Source organism: Aotus nancymaae, unplaced genomic scaffold (genome assembly GCF_030222135.1).
Source record: "Aotus nancymaae isolate 86718 unplaced genomic scaffold, 86718_ANA_hifiasm-v0.15.2.pri h1tg000040l, whole genome shotgun sequence".
NCBI classification, from domain to species: Eukaryota; Metazoa; Chordata; class Mammalia; order Primates; family Aotidae; genus Aotus; species Aotus nancymaae.
In genome coordinates, this window is record NW_026988454.1 from 79949072 (window position 1) to 79966461 (window position 17390).

General features: G+C 38.8%; 1 long non-coding RNA gene across 1 annotated transcript in view; it reads left to right on the forward strand.

The window, feature by feature from the left end:
* LOC105711509 (uncharacterized) overlaps window positions 1–17390 on the forward strand; it is a 311827-nt gene that overhangs the window by 242784 nt on the left and 51653 nt on the right. The window lies entirely within an intron of this gene.

Here is a 17390-nt window from a genome sequence, read left to right on the forward strand (position 1 = left end):
GACTGTGGGTATAAAGTGTCTAAAAGGAAAGCCCAGATTTGCCAAAAAGCAAATGCAATATCTGAGGCTCACCATCTGGAAGGGGGAACGCAGCCTAGAAGCAGAGAGGAAGCAAGCCATTTGCAAAGTGACAGAACCTGAGACTAAAAGGCAGGTGAGAGAGCTCCTGGGAGCAGTGGGTTCTGTAAATTGTGGATTTCCAAACCTTGCAGTACTGGCCAAACACTTACACAAAGTGACAAAGCGGGGAGGGGAGAAGACAAGACACCCTTTAAATGGGGCAGAAGCTAAAAGCGAAACTTCTGTTAGCCCTGGCCTTGGGGCTAGTCGATTTAACACAGCCTTTTCATGCTGTCAGGAAAAAAAAAAAAAAAAAAAGAAGAAAAATGGCAATCAAAGATTCTAGCCTCAACTCTGGGAAGAATTTAAATATCAAAGCACCCCACACAGCGGTGACTCTAATGAATATCAAAAGAACTCAGTGGTAAGCCCGCCAAATACCAGGGCCTGCTATGTGTAGTGGTTGTACAAACCATACATAAGACCACTCCTTTAGGTCAAGAGTCACTTGAAAAGATGCTGGGCCAGTACTTTTACATCTTACACTTATCATCCTTGACTAAAACTGTGGCACAGCGATGCATTCATTACATGTTGGCAACACAACATGAAGCAGCATCCCAACTATTCTCCCTGACATTCAAGATTATGAAGCAGCTCCATTTAAAGAGCTCCAGGTAGACTTTACTGAAATGTCCAAGTGTGGGGGACATAAGTATTTGTCGGTCCTGGTGTGCACATACTCTGGGTGGGACTGAAAGGGCCCATGAAGTAACCCATGTGCTGCTTCGAGATCTTATCCCTAGGTTTGGACTGCCACTGCACATCAGATCAGACAACGGACCAGCATTTGTGGTGGATTTAGTCTGGAAAACAGCAATGGTCTTAGGTATCACCTGGAAACTGCACACTGCCTACCAACCTCAGAGTTCTGGAAAAGTGGAAAAATGAATTGGACCATCAAAAACAGCTTAGGGAAAGTGTGTCAGGAAACAAGATTAAAGTGGGTGCAGGCACTTCCCTTGGTGTTATTCGGAATTAGAGGCACCCCCTTTAGGAAAAACAGGATATTCCCCTATGAAGTCTTATACGATAGGCCCCCTCCCCTACTCTGGGCACTCCTAGGAACTCCTCGGGAGTGGGGAGAGATTGAGTTAGGTTGCTAGTTACTAGCCCTAGGGAGAATCGCTTAGGATACTTCAACCTGAGTAAATAACAAATGTTCTGTAAGCCTTTTTCTCCCCAGTTCACCCTTTCTCAATAGGTAATCATGTGTGGATAAAAGAAGGGATTACAGCCCCTCTAAAGCCACAATGGAAAGGACCTCAGACCTGATCCTGACCAATCCCACAGCCGTGAAGGTAGAGGGAATCCCAGCCTGAATCCACCACAGCCATGTAAGAAACCAGCAACAGCTGAGACTTGGACTAAGGCAAGGACTGCAGAATCACCTTAAAAAGGACAACAAGCCTTTCTCCAGTCACATCCCGGAAGCTGGCTGGTCCACACATGGCCGAAGCATGAGGAAATTCATCTTGGGACTTGTTCTTCTTATTTGGACTTGTACAGTAGGAACATTAACTAATTAATTTAAAGAATGCCCTCAGTATGTACACCAGGTAGGGTGTAAAAGTTACTGCCATTCTCTTGTCCTACAGTTCTTATAAATGTACAGGGGCACAGAAGGGAACCTGTTTATATAATGGTACTCAATTTAAGGTGTGTAATCCATGAGATGGACAGGTAGCTGTGTCATAGCCATCATTAAGCCCTCTTTCTTCCTATCATCTGTTAAGACAGGTGGGCTGTTAATATATTCAGTCTACTCCACTAGAGAGAAAAAGAAACAAATAAGGACAAATAATGAGTGGCCACCAGAGAGAACTATTAAGTATTATGGGCTGGCCACATGGGCAGAGGATGGCTCATGGGGATACCAGACCCCTATTTACATGCTCAACTGGCTCATCCGGTGGCAGGCTGTTTTGAAAATACTAATGAAATAGGCCAAGCTCTGTCCCTTTTAGCCCAACAATAACAAAAAAAAGACTCAAATGAGAAACGTGATTTATCAGAACTGGCTGGTCCTAGATTATTTGCTAGCAGCCAAAGGAGGAGTCTGTCGAATATTCAATCTAACCAACTGCTGTCTGCACATAGATGACCAGGAGCAAGCAGTGAAGGATATTGTGCAAGATATGACCAAACTGGCACACGTGCCTGTACAGCTGTGGCACAGATTTAACCCTGAGTCCTTATTTGGAGGTTGGTTCTCAACCTTGGGAGGATTCAAAACCCTCATCATAAGTGTTATAATAATAATAGGTGTTTGTTTGCTGTTCCCTAGTCTACTCCCTCTGTTCCTTCAGATGATTAGGGGATTCATCACTGCTGTAGTTAGCCAAAAAATGACATCACAAGTATATTATATGAAACATTATCAGTCAGTTTCTTCAGAAAATCTGAAAAGTGAGAATGAAGATGAGACTTCTCACTAATTATAAAGTGGTGAGGGTCTCAAAGGGGGCAGATGAAGAGGGAGACCCAGGCTTCTCAGATCAACTTCCCCTTTGACTATCATGCTGCATTTCAATAGAAGAAAAGGTTGACCGCTGGCGCCTCCGGTTTTACCCTCCTATAGGTGACAGGCTAGGTCTTGGGGAAACTCTCCAGAAGGCACTATTTTTACTTAAAACAAGATCAAACCAGAAACCTTTTCACATGTGAGTCCTAAAACTGTAAACTGGAACCCTTTCATATGTGATTCCTGAAACTGTAAACCAAAACCTTTTCACATGTGAGTCCTAAAACTATGAAACTAAGATTCTTCCATGTGTAACATCTAAAGTATAAGGCTATATAAAGGCAGAGCCTTCCTTTGTTATATGAGCTGGGTTTTTGACAAAATACTGCCTGGTCTCCCGGCTGAATAAACTCCTCCCTCCTTTATTCGGTGTTCAAGAGATCCATTTCCCATGGCTACTCCTGCTACAAATTCAGTTATTTCCTTCCTGATAAAAAAATAAAATGACTAGGTAAAGTCCTACAAAGAAGTCCTTGGAAATATCCATAGAAGGTGGCTTTGATTGCTAGCACATTTCTTGCTGGGGTGATTCAAAATAATAGTGGTAGTATAATTTTAGAAAAGTGTTCTTAAGGTGGCTTGAATGGGTCACCTTAAATTATTTTAATCCTAAAAAGGAACATTAAATACGAAATGAAAAATCTATTACATTTTAACATGTTTGAAAGTAGGATTAGTGCATTATGCCGTAATAATAATTATTATTATTTTTCTTTTTGAGACACAGTTTCACTTTGTTGGCCGAGCTTGAGTGCAGTGGCACAATCTTGGCTTACTGCAACCTCCGTTTCCTGGGTTCAAGCAATTCTCATACCTCAGCATCCTGAATTGCTGGGATTACAAGTGCCTGCCACCATGCCCACCTAAATTTGTTTTGTACTGTTAGGAGAGTCGGGGTTTCCCCATGTTGGCTAGGCTAGTTTCAAACTCCTGAGCTCAAGTGATCTGCCTGCTTCAGCCTCCCAAAGTGCTGGAAGTATGGGCCTCAGCCACTGTGCTCAGCCTGACATAATTATTTTACTAAAGTGATTTGAGAAACATAAGCTATCTTCTACCACAAAATATTGCTATCCTTCAATGCCACTTAAGCTTTCAGAAACCCTCCAAAAAATGTCATCATTGTTAGTGTATTATGATTTTAATTTGGGGGGCTTAAGCTTCTTATAGCACCTGGCAATAGTATATTCATTAATTGAACAGAGACAATCCATAAATTAACAGTAACCAACTCATGAGTAAAGTAATCATTTTCAAAAAGGTGATAAATCATTATAAGAAAAGCCATAATTTTCCATATGGCTCCAAGAGTGGAAATTTATGGGAAGAGAAACAATAGCTCAGGAAAAGGATAATTTTATTGACAAAGTCAATAAATGAGCATCTTCTGAAGGCCATGAGTCTCCACTCTTTAAAGTGTTCAAGTCTAGGATGGCAGGCTTGCTGAGAGAATTATGTCATGATTCAAGCCTTGGACTAGACATTCAATCCAATGAATATACCATATATTGTCACAATTTTTTATTCCTTATTCCTAGGCTAATTAATTACCACTAATGTTTAATTATTTTATTTTATTGCACCTTAGATTCTGGGATACATGTGCAGAACATGTAGGATTTTTGCCTAGGTACATACATGGCTATGTGATTTGCTGCCTCCATCCCTGTCACGTATATCTGGCATTTCTCCCCATATTATCCCTCCTCAACTCTGATCCCCTGCTGTCCCTCACCTAGTCCCCCCCAACAGCCCCCAGTGTGTGATGCTCCCCTCCCTGTCTCCATGTGTTCTCATCTTTTAACACCTGCCTATGAGTGAGAACATGTGGTGTTTGATTTTCTGTTCTTGTGTCAGTTTGCTGAGAATGATGGTTTCCAGATTCATCCATGTCCCTACAAAGGACATAAACTCATCATTTTTTATGGATGCATAGTATACCATGGTGTATACATGCCACATTTTTCTTATCCAGTCTATTATTGATGGGCATTTGGGTTGGTTCCAGGTCTTTGCTATTGTGCATGTGTCTTTGTAATAGAAAAATTTATATTCCTTTGAATATATATCTAGTAATGGGATTGCTGGGTCAAATGGAATTTCTATTTCTAGGTCCTTGAGGAATCACCACACTGTCTTCCATAATGGTTGAACAGTGTAAAAGCATTCCTATTTCTCCACATCCTCTCCAGCATCTGTTGTCTCCAGATTTTTTAATGATTGCCATTCTAACAGGTGTGAGATGGTATCTCAATGTGGTTTTGATTTGCATTTCTCTAATGACCAGTAATGAACGTTTTTTCATATGCTTGTTGGCCTTATATGTGTCTTCTTTTGAAAAGTGTCTGTTCATTTCCTTCACCCACTTTCAAATGGGTTTGTTTGTTTTCTTGTAAATCTGTTTTAGTTCTTTGTAGATTCTGGATATTAGCCCTGTGTCAGATGGATAGAGTGCAAAAATTGTTTCCCATTCTGTTGGCTGCTGATTCACTCTAATGATTGTTTCTTTTGCTGTGCAGAAGCTCTGGAGTTTACTTAGATCCCAATTGTCTGTTTTGGCTTTTGTTGCCAGTGCTTTTGGGGTTTTAGTCATGAAGTCCTTGCCTATGCCTATGTCCTTAATGGTTTTGCCTAGGCTTTCTTCTAGGGTTTTTATGGTGTTAGGTCTTATGTTTAAGTCTTTAATCCATATGGAGTTAATTTTAGTGTAAAGTGTCAGGAAGAGGTCCAGTTTCTGCTTTCTGCACACGGCTAACCAGTTTTCCCAGCACCATTTATTAAACAGGGAATCCTTTATCCATTGCTGTTTTTGTCAGGTTTGTCAAAGATAAGATGGTTGTAGATGTATGATGTTGCTCTGGAGGCCTCTTTTCTGTTCCATTGGTCTATATCTGTTTTGGTACCAGTACCATGCTTTTTTAATTTCTGTAGCTTTGTAGTATAGTTTTAAGTCAGGTAGTGTGATGCCTCCAGCTTTGTTCTCTTTGCTTAGAATTGACTTGGCTCTGCAGGCTCTCTTTTGGTTCCGTATGAAGTTTAAGGTGGTTTTTTCCAGTTCTGTGAAGAGGGTCATAGGTAGCTTGATGGGGATAGTGTTGAATCGATAAATTACTTTGGGCAGTATGACCTTTTTCACAATATTGATTCTTCCTAACCATGATCATGGAATATTTTTCCATCTGTTTGTGTCCTCTCTTATTTCTTTGAGCAGTGGTTTGTAGTTGTCCTTGAAGAGGTCCTTTACATCCTTTGTTACTTGTATTCTAGGTATTTTATTCTCTTTGTAGCAATTGTGAATGGCAGTTCATTCTTGATTTCACTCTCTTTAAGTTTGTTATTGGTGTATAGGAATCCTTGTGATCTCTGGACATTGATTTTGTATGCTGAGACTTTACTGAAGTTGCTTATCAGTTTTAGGAGATTTTGGGCTGAGATACTGGGGTCTTCTAAATATACAATCATGTTTTCTGCAAATAGAGACAATTTGAGTTCCTCCTTTCCTAATTGAATACACTTTATTTCTTTTTCTTGCCTGATTGCTCTGGTTAGAACTTCCAATATCATATTAAATAAGAGTAGTGAGAGAGCGCATCCTTGTCTAGTGCCAAATTTCAAAGGGAATGCTTCCAGTTTTTGCCCATTTAGTATGATATTGGCTGTGGGTTTCTCATAAACAGTTTTGTTGTTTTGAGATACATTGCATCAATACCTAGTTTATTGAGGGTTTTTAGCATAAAGGGCTGTTGAATTTTGTCAAAGGCCTTCTCTGCACCTATTGAGATAATCATATGGTTTTTGTCTTTGGTTCTGTTTATGTGGTGAATTACATTTATAGACTTGCATATGGTGAACAAGCCTTGCATCCCCAGATGAAGCCTACTTGATTGAGATGGATAAGCTTTTTGATGTGCTGTTGCAATCAGTTTGCCAGTATTTTATTAAAGAGTTTTGCATCTATGTTCATCATGGATATTGGCCTGAAGTTTTCTTTTCTTGTTCAGTCTCTGTCAGATTTTGGTATCAGGATGATGTTGGTCTCATAGAATTATTTGGGAAGGATTCCCTCTTTTTGGATTGTTTGGAATAGTTTCAGAAGGAGTGGTACCAGCTCCTCTTTGTATGTCTGGTAGAATTCTGCTGTGAACCCATCTGGACCTGGGCTTTTTTTGGTTGGTAGGCTATTAATTGCTGCCTCAACTTCAGCCCTTGTTATTGGTCTATTCAGGGTTTCAACTTCTTCCTGGTTTAGGCTTGGAAGAGTCAAAGTGTCCAGGATTTATCCATTTCCTCTAGGTTCGTTAGTTTATGTGCATAGAATTGTTTGTAGTGATCTCTGATGGTGGTTTGTATTTCTTTGGAATCTGTGGCGATATCCCCCTTACCCTTTTTTTGATTGCATCTATTTGATTCTTCTCTCTTTTCTTTTTTATTGTTCTTGCTAGTGGTTTGTCCATTTTGTTGATCTTTTCTAAAAATGAGCTCCTGTATTTATTGATATTTGAAGGGTTTTTTGTGTCTCTATCTCCTTCAGTTCTGCTCTGATCTTAGTTATATCTTGTCTTCTGCTAGCTTTTGGGTTTTTTTGATCTTCCTCTGGCTCTCTCAATTTTGATAATAGGGTGTCGATTTTAGATCTTTCCTTGCTTTTCATATGGGCATTTATTGCTATAAATTTACCTCTAGACACTGCTTTACAGCAGAGCTCCACATGGCTTTTATGGGGTGGAAGAGTTGTTTTTTTAATCCATACTCTATTCACTTTCCCCGTGTCTTCTTTCCATCCCCTAAGACATATAAAGGGAAATTACCTGGGTGGATTTTTTTTAGTGAATATAAATGTTCCTTTATGACCATGATTTAATCTGTCCCAGAGATTCTGGTATGTTATATCATCATTCTCATTGGTTTCAAATAACATCTTTATTTCTGCCTTCATTTCATTGTTTATCCAGTCAAGATTCAAAAGCCAGTTGTTCAGTTTCCATAAAGTTGTGTGGTTCTGATTTAGTTTCTGAATGCTGAGTTCTTATTTGATTGCACTGTAGTCAGAGACACTGTTTGTTATGATTTCCATTCTTTTGCACTTACTGAGGAGTGATTTACTTCCAGTTATATGGTCAATTTTAGAGTAGGTATGATGTGGTTCTGAGAAGAATGCATATTCTGTGGATTTGGGGTGAATAGTTCTGTAAATGTCTATTAGGTTTACTTGGTCCAGATCTGATTTCAAGTCTTGGATATCCTTGTTAATTTTCTCTCATTGATCTGTCTAATATTGACAGTGGAGTGTTAAAGTCTCCCACTATTATTGTGTGGGAGTCTAAGTCTCTTTGTGGGTCGTTAAGAATTTGCTTTATGTATCCGAGTGCTCCTGTATTGGGTGCATATATATTTAGGACAGTTAACTCTTCTTGTTGCATTGATACTTTTACCATTATGTAATGTCCTTCTTTGTCTCTTTTGATCTTTGTTGCTTTAAAGTTGGTTTTATCAGAGACTAGGATTGCAACTCCTGCTTTTTTTTGCTCTCCATTTGCTTGGTAAATCTTCCTCCATCCCTTTATTTTGAGCATATATGTATCCTTCCACATGAGATGGGTTTCCTGAGTACAGGACACTGATGGGTTTTGAGTTTTTATCCAATTTGCCAGTCTGTGTCTTTTGATTGGGGCATTTAGCCCATTTACATTTAAGATTAATATTGTTATGTGTAAATTTGATCCTGCCATTTTGATGTCAGCTGGTTATTTTGCTCATTAGTTGACGCAGTTTCTTCCTTGTGTTGATGCTCTTTACCATTTGGTACATATTTGGAGTGGCTGATACTGGTTGTCCCTTTCTATGTTTAGTGCTTCTTTCAGGAGCTCTTCTAGAGTAGGCCTGGTGGTGATGAAATCTCTGAGCAGTTGCTTATTCATAAAGGATGTTATTTCTCCTTTGCTTATCAAGGTTACTTTGGCTGGATAGAAAATTCTGGGTTGAAAATTCTCTTCCTTAAGGATGTTGAATACTGGCCCCCACTCTCTTCTGGCTTGGAGAGTTTCTGCTGAGAGATCCACTGTGAGTCTGATGGCTTCCCTTTGTGGGTAACCTGACCTTTCTCTCTGGCTGCTTTTAGCATTTTTTCCTTCATTTCAACCCTGGTGAATCTGATGATTATATGCCTTGGGGTTTTTCTTCTTGAGGAATACCTTTGTGGTGTTCTCTGTATTTCCTGGACTTGAATATTGGCCTGCCTTGCTAGGTTGGGGAAATTCTCCTGGATAATATCCTGAAGAGTTATTTTTTCAGCTTAGATTCATTCTTTCTATCTCATTGAGGTACACCTATCAAATGTAGATTAGGTCTTTTCACATAATCCCATATTTCTTGGAGGCTTTGTTCATTTCTTTTTACTCTTTTTTCTCTAATCTTGCCTTCTCATTTTATTTCATTGAGTTGATCTTCAATCTCTGATATCCTTTCTTCTGCTTGGTGAATTCAGCTATTGAAACTTGTGTATGCTGCGTGAAGTTCTCATGTTATGATTTTCAGCTCCATCAATTCATTTATATTCTTCTCTAAGCTGCTTATTCTCGTTAGCATTTCATCAAACCTTTTTTTCAATGGTCTTAGTTTCTTTACATTGGGTTAGAACATGTTCTTTTAGCTCACAGAAGTTTGTGATTACCCACCTTCTGAAGCCTGTTTCTGTCAATTCATCAGACTCATTCTCCATCCAGCCTTGTTCCCTTGCTAGTGAGGAGTTGTGATTCCTTGGAGGAGAAGAGGCATTCTGGTTTTTGGTGTTTTCATCCTTTTTGTGCTGGTTTCTTCCCATCTTTCTGGATTTATCTACCTGTGGTGTTTGTAGTTGGTGACTTTCAGATGGGATCTCTGAGTCAACATCCTTTTTGTTGATGATGAAGTTATTGCTTTCTGTTTTTTAGTTTTCCATCTAACAGTCAGCCCCTCTGCTATAGGATTGCTGGAGGTGTGTTCCAGATCCTAGTTACCTGTGGATCACCTGTGGTGGCTGCACAACAGTAAGGGTGGCTGCCAGTTTCTTCTGTTATCTTTGTCCCAGAAGGATACTGCCAGATGTCAGCCTGAGCTCTCCTTTATTAGGTGTCTCTTTGGATATACAGGGGTTGGGGAGCTGCTTGAGGAGACAGTCTGTCCCTTATAGGAGCTCAAGTGCTGAGCTGTGAGTTCCATCATTCCGTTCAGAGCTACTGGACCATTACATTTATGTCTGCTGCAGAGGAACTCATAACCACCTTTTTTTCCCAGGTGCTCTGTCCTTGGAAGGTTGGGCTTTATTTATAAGTTCCTGACATGCTTCTGCCTTTTTTCAGAGATGCTCTGCCCAGCAGGTATGTAGCCTAGTCACAGTCTGCCAGCAGAGGCATTGCTGAGCTGCCATGGGCTCTGCCCACTGGCTGTGTGATCTTTCTGTGGTTTTGTTTATAGAGATATAGTTAGAACTGCCTCAATAATGGCAGTCTGCCTCAGTAATGGTGGACTGCCTGTGTAATGGCAGACTGCCTTGGTAATGGTAGATTTCCTCAGTAATGGCAGACTGCCTCAGTAATGGTGGACTTCCTCAGTAATGGCAGACTGCCTCAGTAATGGTGGACTTCCTCAGTAATGGCAGACTGCCTCAGTAGTGGTGGGCTGCCTCGGTAATGGCAGATGCCCTTCTCCCCACAAAGCTGGACTGTCCTGGGTCCAGCTGTGCTTGCTGTGAAACTCTCAATCCAGAGTGTTTCAGATTGCTGGTCCTTGTGTGGGTGGGACCTGCTGAGCCAGATCACCTGGCTCCCTGTTTCAGCCCCCTTTCATTCAGTTGAATGGGTGACTCTGTCTCCCAGGCATTCAAGGCACCAGTTGGAACGGCTGCCCAGATTTGTGTGAGTTTTTGTGTGGAGACCGGCTGTGCTGGCTGATACAGCCATGCTGGAGACTCATGGCGCTTTTCTGCCCAGGAATCTCCTGGTCCATGGGCAGAAAAACTCATTTGGAATTGTGGTGATCAGTCACCCTCTGCATTCTCACTGAGAACTGCACTCCAGAACTGTTGCTATGTGACCATCTTAGATCATCTCCCCTTGATTTTTCAAATAACCAAATTGTTCTAAGGGAACAGCACTTCTGGGGTAGTTCTGCCCAAGAACCTTCTTGACCCAGCATTTTCTGTAGCACCCTTTTTCTTTCTGCTTAAACTGATTTTACCTATATTGGACCATCTCATTTTCTTTTTTTTTTTTTTTTCAGTCCTTAATTCATTAAATCTTGCTTCCTCAGCCATGGAAACCTTAATACTTTCTTCAGCATTTAGCCTTGTTCTTCCAACTTATTCTTAAGGAAGATCTTGTCTTCTCTCCTCATATTGTCTGTGTGTAGAGCAAAAAATTTATTTATGATTGCTATAACACCAAAATCAAAGACAAGGAAAGTCCTGAGTTTTGGAATGAAATTAGACACAATAATGAATTCAGGCTAGTCTTTGAAAAATTAAAATAGTAATAAATGTGCAAGCATAATACTGAATTTATGGTATTGGAAAAGATGTCTTAATACACATTTCTTTCATTAAAAAAGCATTTGTTGAATTCTTACCATGTCTCATTGCTAGGTGCTAGGGTTAGAAAATGAATGTCAGTGTTTTTCAAAGGATGATATGTGCAATCTTGGATTGAAAATCCCCTCACGATTTTGAACTTGGATGGGTGAGGAACTCTGTCTTGCTCTGTTTGTATCACTGTTTAGCACTAACAGAAATTTTTGTAGAAAAACAATTCTCCCTTTCAATTAAACAAAAATACAAATGATTATTAAGTGCAACCATTTGACTGTCTCATAAAGTTATTTATGGACAAATCTGTGTATACTATTTTGCATTTTTCAATTATATTTTATAGAAAAGATAAAATTTTTGGAAAGATAACTGAAATGGAAATTAGGCAGCACCACTGTCTTGCTCCTTTGGGGGTAGCATGAGCCAGGCAGACATGGATTCAAATCCAAGCTTTTCAGATTTACACACTATGTGGCCTTGCTTTCCCAAATCAGTTTGTTACCTACAAGGGGGATAAAAATAATAATGAAAGTATTATAAGTATTAGAAATAATAAGTATATAAGAGAATATATATTGCTAACATTCAGGATTTACAGTTTTCCTACCTCCCCTGCCCTCTTAGGACAAAAATACAAAAATACAATATGAAGAGTCATGGAAGGAAAGCAGTCAGACCTTATGAAAAAAAAATCCTAGGGTGGTTGCACGTGAAGGGAGAGATATAATGAGGAAAGGGATGAATTGTGAGGAAGGGATGGTCCAGAGTGGTGTATAAACAAATAGCATGCTGGAAAGACACATGTGGATGAAAAAGAAGTCTCTCTTAGTATAATAAATTTAGAGTATATTGGGAGTATGGGGGTATACTTTATCGTTGTAAGCCACTATGTTGGTTTAAATTTGTTATCCAGCAATAAATAACTGATAACATAACCAAAACAAGTCTTATTGCAAGTTAGAATAGATTTATTGACCTATAATATTCTGTTCCATAGAGCACAGAGGATATTAATAAGCAAAAAGATTTTAACAAGTAGAGCGATAGGATTTTAATTAGAATTTCTGTGTATACTTTAAATGTTTGGGATAGCAGTGAGAGTGAGGAGTCCTCTTTGGACTATGCCTCTTTAAAATGAGGACCATGCAGGAAAGGGAGAATGCTTGTTAAGGAGATTGCTATTCTGAATAATTTCAAAGCTAAGGTGGGACTTTTTATCTGTACTTGACATAAAAACAATTGCCCTAAATGTGAGTCAACATGCTTTTTCACTGTGAATGTCAAAATACTGAATGTTCATATAAAAGGGATAATGAAGACCTAACACAAGCAGCACTTGCTGAGACAACAGCAAGATATTGGAAAAATGTTTTATGACATTAAATTGAAGAAGTCTAAGGAAAAAAGTTCTTGCCAAATTACTACATGGAAATTGCCATTTTAATGCAACTTTTAATAGACTCCCAATTGCTCATGATTTGGGAGTTCTGTCTACACGGGACCAGAGATTTACTGGTGGAAATGAAGACGAGCTCCAGTCTGTTTTTTTTCTCTGCTTGGGTACTTGATCCTTGCTCCTAACTGATGTTTTGGGAGTAGGAGTGCTCAGGTATGGAAACCAACTATCCGATCAATTTCTGCCAGAAACTGGAGATATATTTAGGCATGTTTTGCTAATGGACTAAAGGAGACTTTGGGTAATGGTTAGGACATGCCTCAGCCACTGCAGGAATGACCAGATTCAAAGGTGGAGATGCAACTACTTAAACCTTTTCAAGGACTCAGCTCATTGGCATGCCTGTCCTGGAATCTGTTATGGGGAAGGAATTGGAAGGCATGTGCCACCTTAAAACCATACATCAGTGAGCAGTGTGCTTCTAATTTCATGTCCTCAGTAGAAAAACACTTACTATAGAGCATCTACCGGGAGCTCTAAAATGGGGCTTGCAAGCTTAGAAGTATGTCCAAGCTATATTTGCCAAGAAAGACAAAGAATCAGGAATTAATAAAAACATAACAGATGTCATTTCCTCTCTCAGGAGACATCTAGATATTCTCCTTTGTCCATTTCATCAAAGCATGGAGAGGAAAGGAAACAAGCCTTGAACCCAGAAAGCTTAAAGGCATCTAAATACTTTTGAGTCTGACATAGTGGGCAGAGGTGAGCAGGGATAGCTTCACATCTTGAAGGCTGACTCCCAGGCCAGTCTCAGAGGCTCCCTATTCAGCTTGGAGAAGTTTGGAAGCCAGTCTGGGGCCTATAAAGGACACCACAGTCCCTATGAAGTTTCCAGTGTGCCAGAGTGGGAAACAGGTAGGGCCACTGGACTCATTTAGCCACTTTCTACATTTCTCAGATCCTACTGATGTGTGAGTGGCATGGATTCCAAAAGGTGGAGGCTAGAACTGGTCCCAACTTCATTTTAGCTGATTTAGAAGATGCAACTGGTGGCTGCTTGTCCATGATGGATCTTTTCTTCTCCATTTGGAATATGGAGTCCTGTGCTTTGGATAATTTCCTAGCTCCCCCATTTGCACATTTTCTAGAAGAAGCTGTGATAAACTCCATCAGGCTTCATCTGGTTGCACATCCTGAGGCACCTGAGTATTAGGTATATAATGGCTTTAACAGCAGAGATTTCTAGCTTTTTTATTCTTTTCTAAGAATCACTAATCTAACTCCCAATCAGGCACAGAAGCTCAATACTGTATATATAATTAAATATTTCTAATAAGAAAAAAGGAGTATGGGGAAGAATTATTAAAGCTGGTAGTATGTGAACTAGCTCAAAATATAAAACACTGGTAAATGTGTCTCAAATACACCCTAGAACTAAACATGTTCAGCTTTTCTCTCAATGTGCTCAGCTTCTGCTTTATATGTATTCAAGCACTATGAAAAGTTCATTTCAAAGTGATGGGATTACATTCAAAGAGATAAACACAAGGTGCTTTCCAAACAATATTTTAAAAAAGAATATACACTCGTGAAATGTTATTTGCTGTATAACATTTCTGTCAATGACAGACCATATATACAACAGTGGTCCCAAAAGATTATAATGGAGTTGAAAAATTCCTGTTACCTAGTGACATATCATAACACAGTTAATTGCCTCTTCTATATTTGGATATGTCTAGATAGCATGAATATTTACCTTTGTGTTACAAATGGCTGTAGGATTCAGTCCAGTAACATGTTGTATGCTTTTTTGAACTAGGAGCAATAGACGGTACCATATAGCCTAGTTGAGTAGTAGGCTATACCATCTAGATTTGTGTAAGCACACTCTGTGATCTTTGCATAATGATGAAATCATCTAATGATGTATTTCTCAGAATGTATCCCCCCATTAAGTGATACATGACTATATATTGTGTCTTTATTTCCACTGTCTAGAAACTTAAATTTGTGATTGTGATTCAGACAATGGAAAATAATGAGTTTTTTGCCAATCATTTCTTGTTTGCCTGTCACCCTCTGCAAAAGAGACAAATATATCCATGACATTGAAAACATATTATGTGCCAGAAGTTTTTCTGATACATGTAAAGTAGTTGCTTTACATGTGTTAACTCAGAATTTCATTTCTATCTCCAGAGAGCAATAAATAACTCATCTGGCACTCACAGAACAACTCATTGGACTTTTGGATAGAGCTAATTACATTTTATGTAGTAATTTCCCCCGGGAGAAGCAACATGTCAAAAAGAAATAGATAAGTATCTATTGCCTTAATAAAAATGGCCATTAATAACTTAATAAAATTCTATTAACAAGATAATTCTATTGGCAACAATATTCATTCATTCAAGCAGCCAGAAATGACCCAGTTATGATAAGAGATTACCAAGAGCATATCAATGGAAGGTTCTCCTTTCAGAGCATGATTATAAATTACCACATTTCAGGACATAGTTAAGGATTCTACAGCATTAATCAAAGAGCTTGAGAAAATTATCATCAATAAAAAAATGTATGTTGTTTTTAAATGTATGTTGTTGTGCAAAGATGAGCAACATCTTAATTCAATTTGTCACAATACTCATAATCAACTGTAATGTGTTTTCAAAAGCTACATGGAAAGAGTTAAGTCCAATATTGTTTACTTCTCCTAGGATATAATTGAAGCAGCTGCAGAAGAACTTAATATTATTGATTTTCTTAAAGTATGTAATTTCTACAAATTGTTAGATTATCATATGCATAGATTACAACATCATAATGCCAGTAGACTTTAGGCAAAATTTCAGTGCAAATTGTGGTACAAAGCCATGATTATTGCATTTATAATGACAAACACTGAAGAAAAAAATTAAAAAAGATTTTGTTTGATCAAGCAAAAAGTTCAGCTTGATCAGCAGGTGTTTTTTTTGTTGTTTTGTTTGTTTGTTTGTTTTTGAGATGGAGTCTCACTGTGTCACCCAGGCTGGAGTGCAGTGGCACAATCTCTGCTCACTGCAACCTCTGCCTCCCAGATTAAAGTGATTCTTGTACCTCAGCCTCCTGAGTAGCTGGGACTTCACACTTGTGCCACCAAGTCTGACTAATTTTTGTGTTTTTAGTAGAAACAGGGTTTCATCATGTTGGTCAGGCTGGTCTCAAACTCCTGATCTCAGGTGATCCACTTACCTTGGCATTCCAAATTGCTGGAGTTACAGCTGTTAGCCACCATGCCCGGCCCTTGATCAACAGCTTAAAGTAAATGTTGCTTTGTCCTATTACAAAGTTACACAGTTTTCTTTTAACAGAAAATTTAGAAAACATAGTCCATTAACAAGAAGAAAAAGAAAATCATCCATAAGATCACTTTTGAAAGTCACTGTTGCAGATTTTTAAATTTCCTTCCATGCTTTTGAAAATGTATAAACATAAGCACATACATAATTTACTTTTACAAAGAAGAGATAATAATATATATTCTATTTTCAAATATTTTGTAACCATATCTCCTGTCATATTATCACATTCTATAATGCATTATTATTCATTATGTATTCATGTTAAACATGAATACATAACAAATTATGTAATCAATCCCATAGTATTGAACATTAATTTTACTTCCATTTTTCCTTTGTAATTGTGATGGTTAATCTTATATGTTAACTTGACTAGGTTAAGGAATACCCAGATAGCAGGTAAAATACTTATTTCTGAGTGTGTATGTGAGGGTGTTCTCAGACAAAATTGAGGGTCAAGCTCCTATTTCTTGTGGCCCAATAATGAGATGCAGAGGAACTGGGGAGGAAGAGAGTTTTTATTTCTGCAACTGGTTACAGGAAGAAGGCCTGGGAATTATTGCCAGGCCAACTCAAAATTACAAAGTTTTTCAGAGCTTATAAACCTTCTAAGCTATATGACTATGTGTAAGTATGCATTCATCTAAAGATATAAGTGATTAACTTCTTTAATATATAACTAAAATCTGAGACATGAAGACCTTCCTCTGGAGCCTCAGTAAATTTACTTAATCTAAATAGGTCCAGGTGCTGTGGTGATTACTCTTATCTTTTCTCTTGCTAAATCACAGAGGATTGGGGAATTTCTTCAGACCCCCAATAAACTTGTTTGTGGAGGCCTAGGGAATTTCTTCAGACTCACAGTAAAAGTCCTGTTAAAAATTCCTTTGTTACTCTGTCATGCTTTAAGGCCCAGGAAAGGCCTAGACAAAACTCTTGGTGGGCTTCTGCTACATCCCAGCTTTTGTAGAAAGGCATTGGCTTTTAATATTTAACTTAACCAATCAGTCAGTAGTGAAACAGTTGTTATGGAGGCCTGTGTTAGTGAGAACTGGCCTGCTGCAAGGGTGTTTCCAGAAGTAATTAGCATTTGAATAAGAACTGAGAAAAGAAGACCATTTTCCCCAATGTGGTCAGTCATCCTTCAAACCTTGGAGGGACCACATAGAACAAAAAGGTAGATGAAGAGTGAATTTTCTCTCTCTCTCTCTCTCTCTGTCTCTCTCTCTCTCTCTCTCTCTCCAGCACAGAAACACCTATCTTTTCCTGACCTTGGACATTGGCACTACTGGTTATCCAACCCTTGGACTTAGACCAAACTGCACTACAAGATTTAGGGTTCTCCAGCTTGCAAATGGCCTATCATGGAACTTCTTGGTGTCCATAATTGTGTAAGCTAATTTTTATAATAAATCCCTTCTTCTATATCTCTCTATATACTAGCAA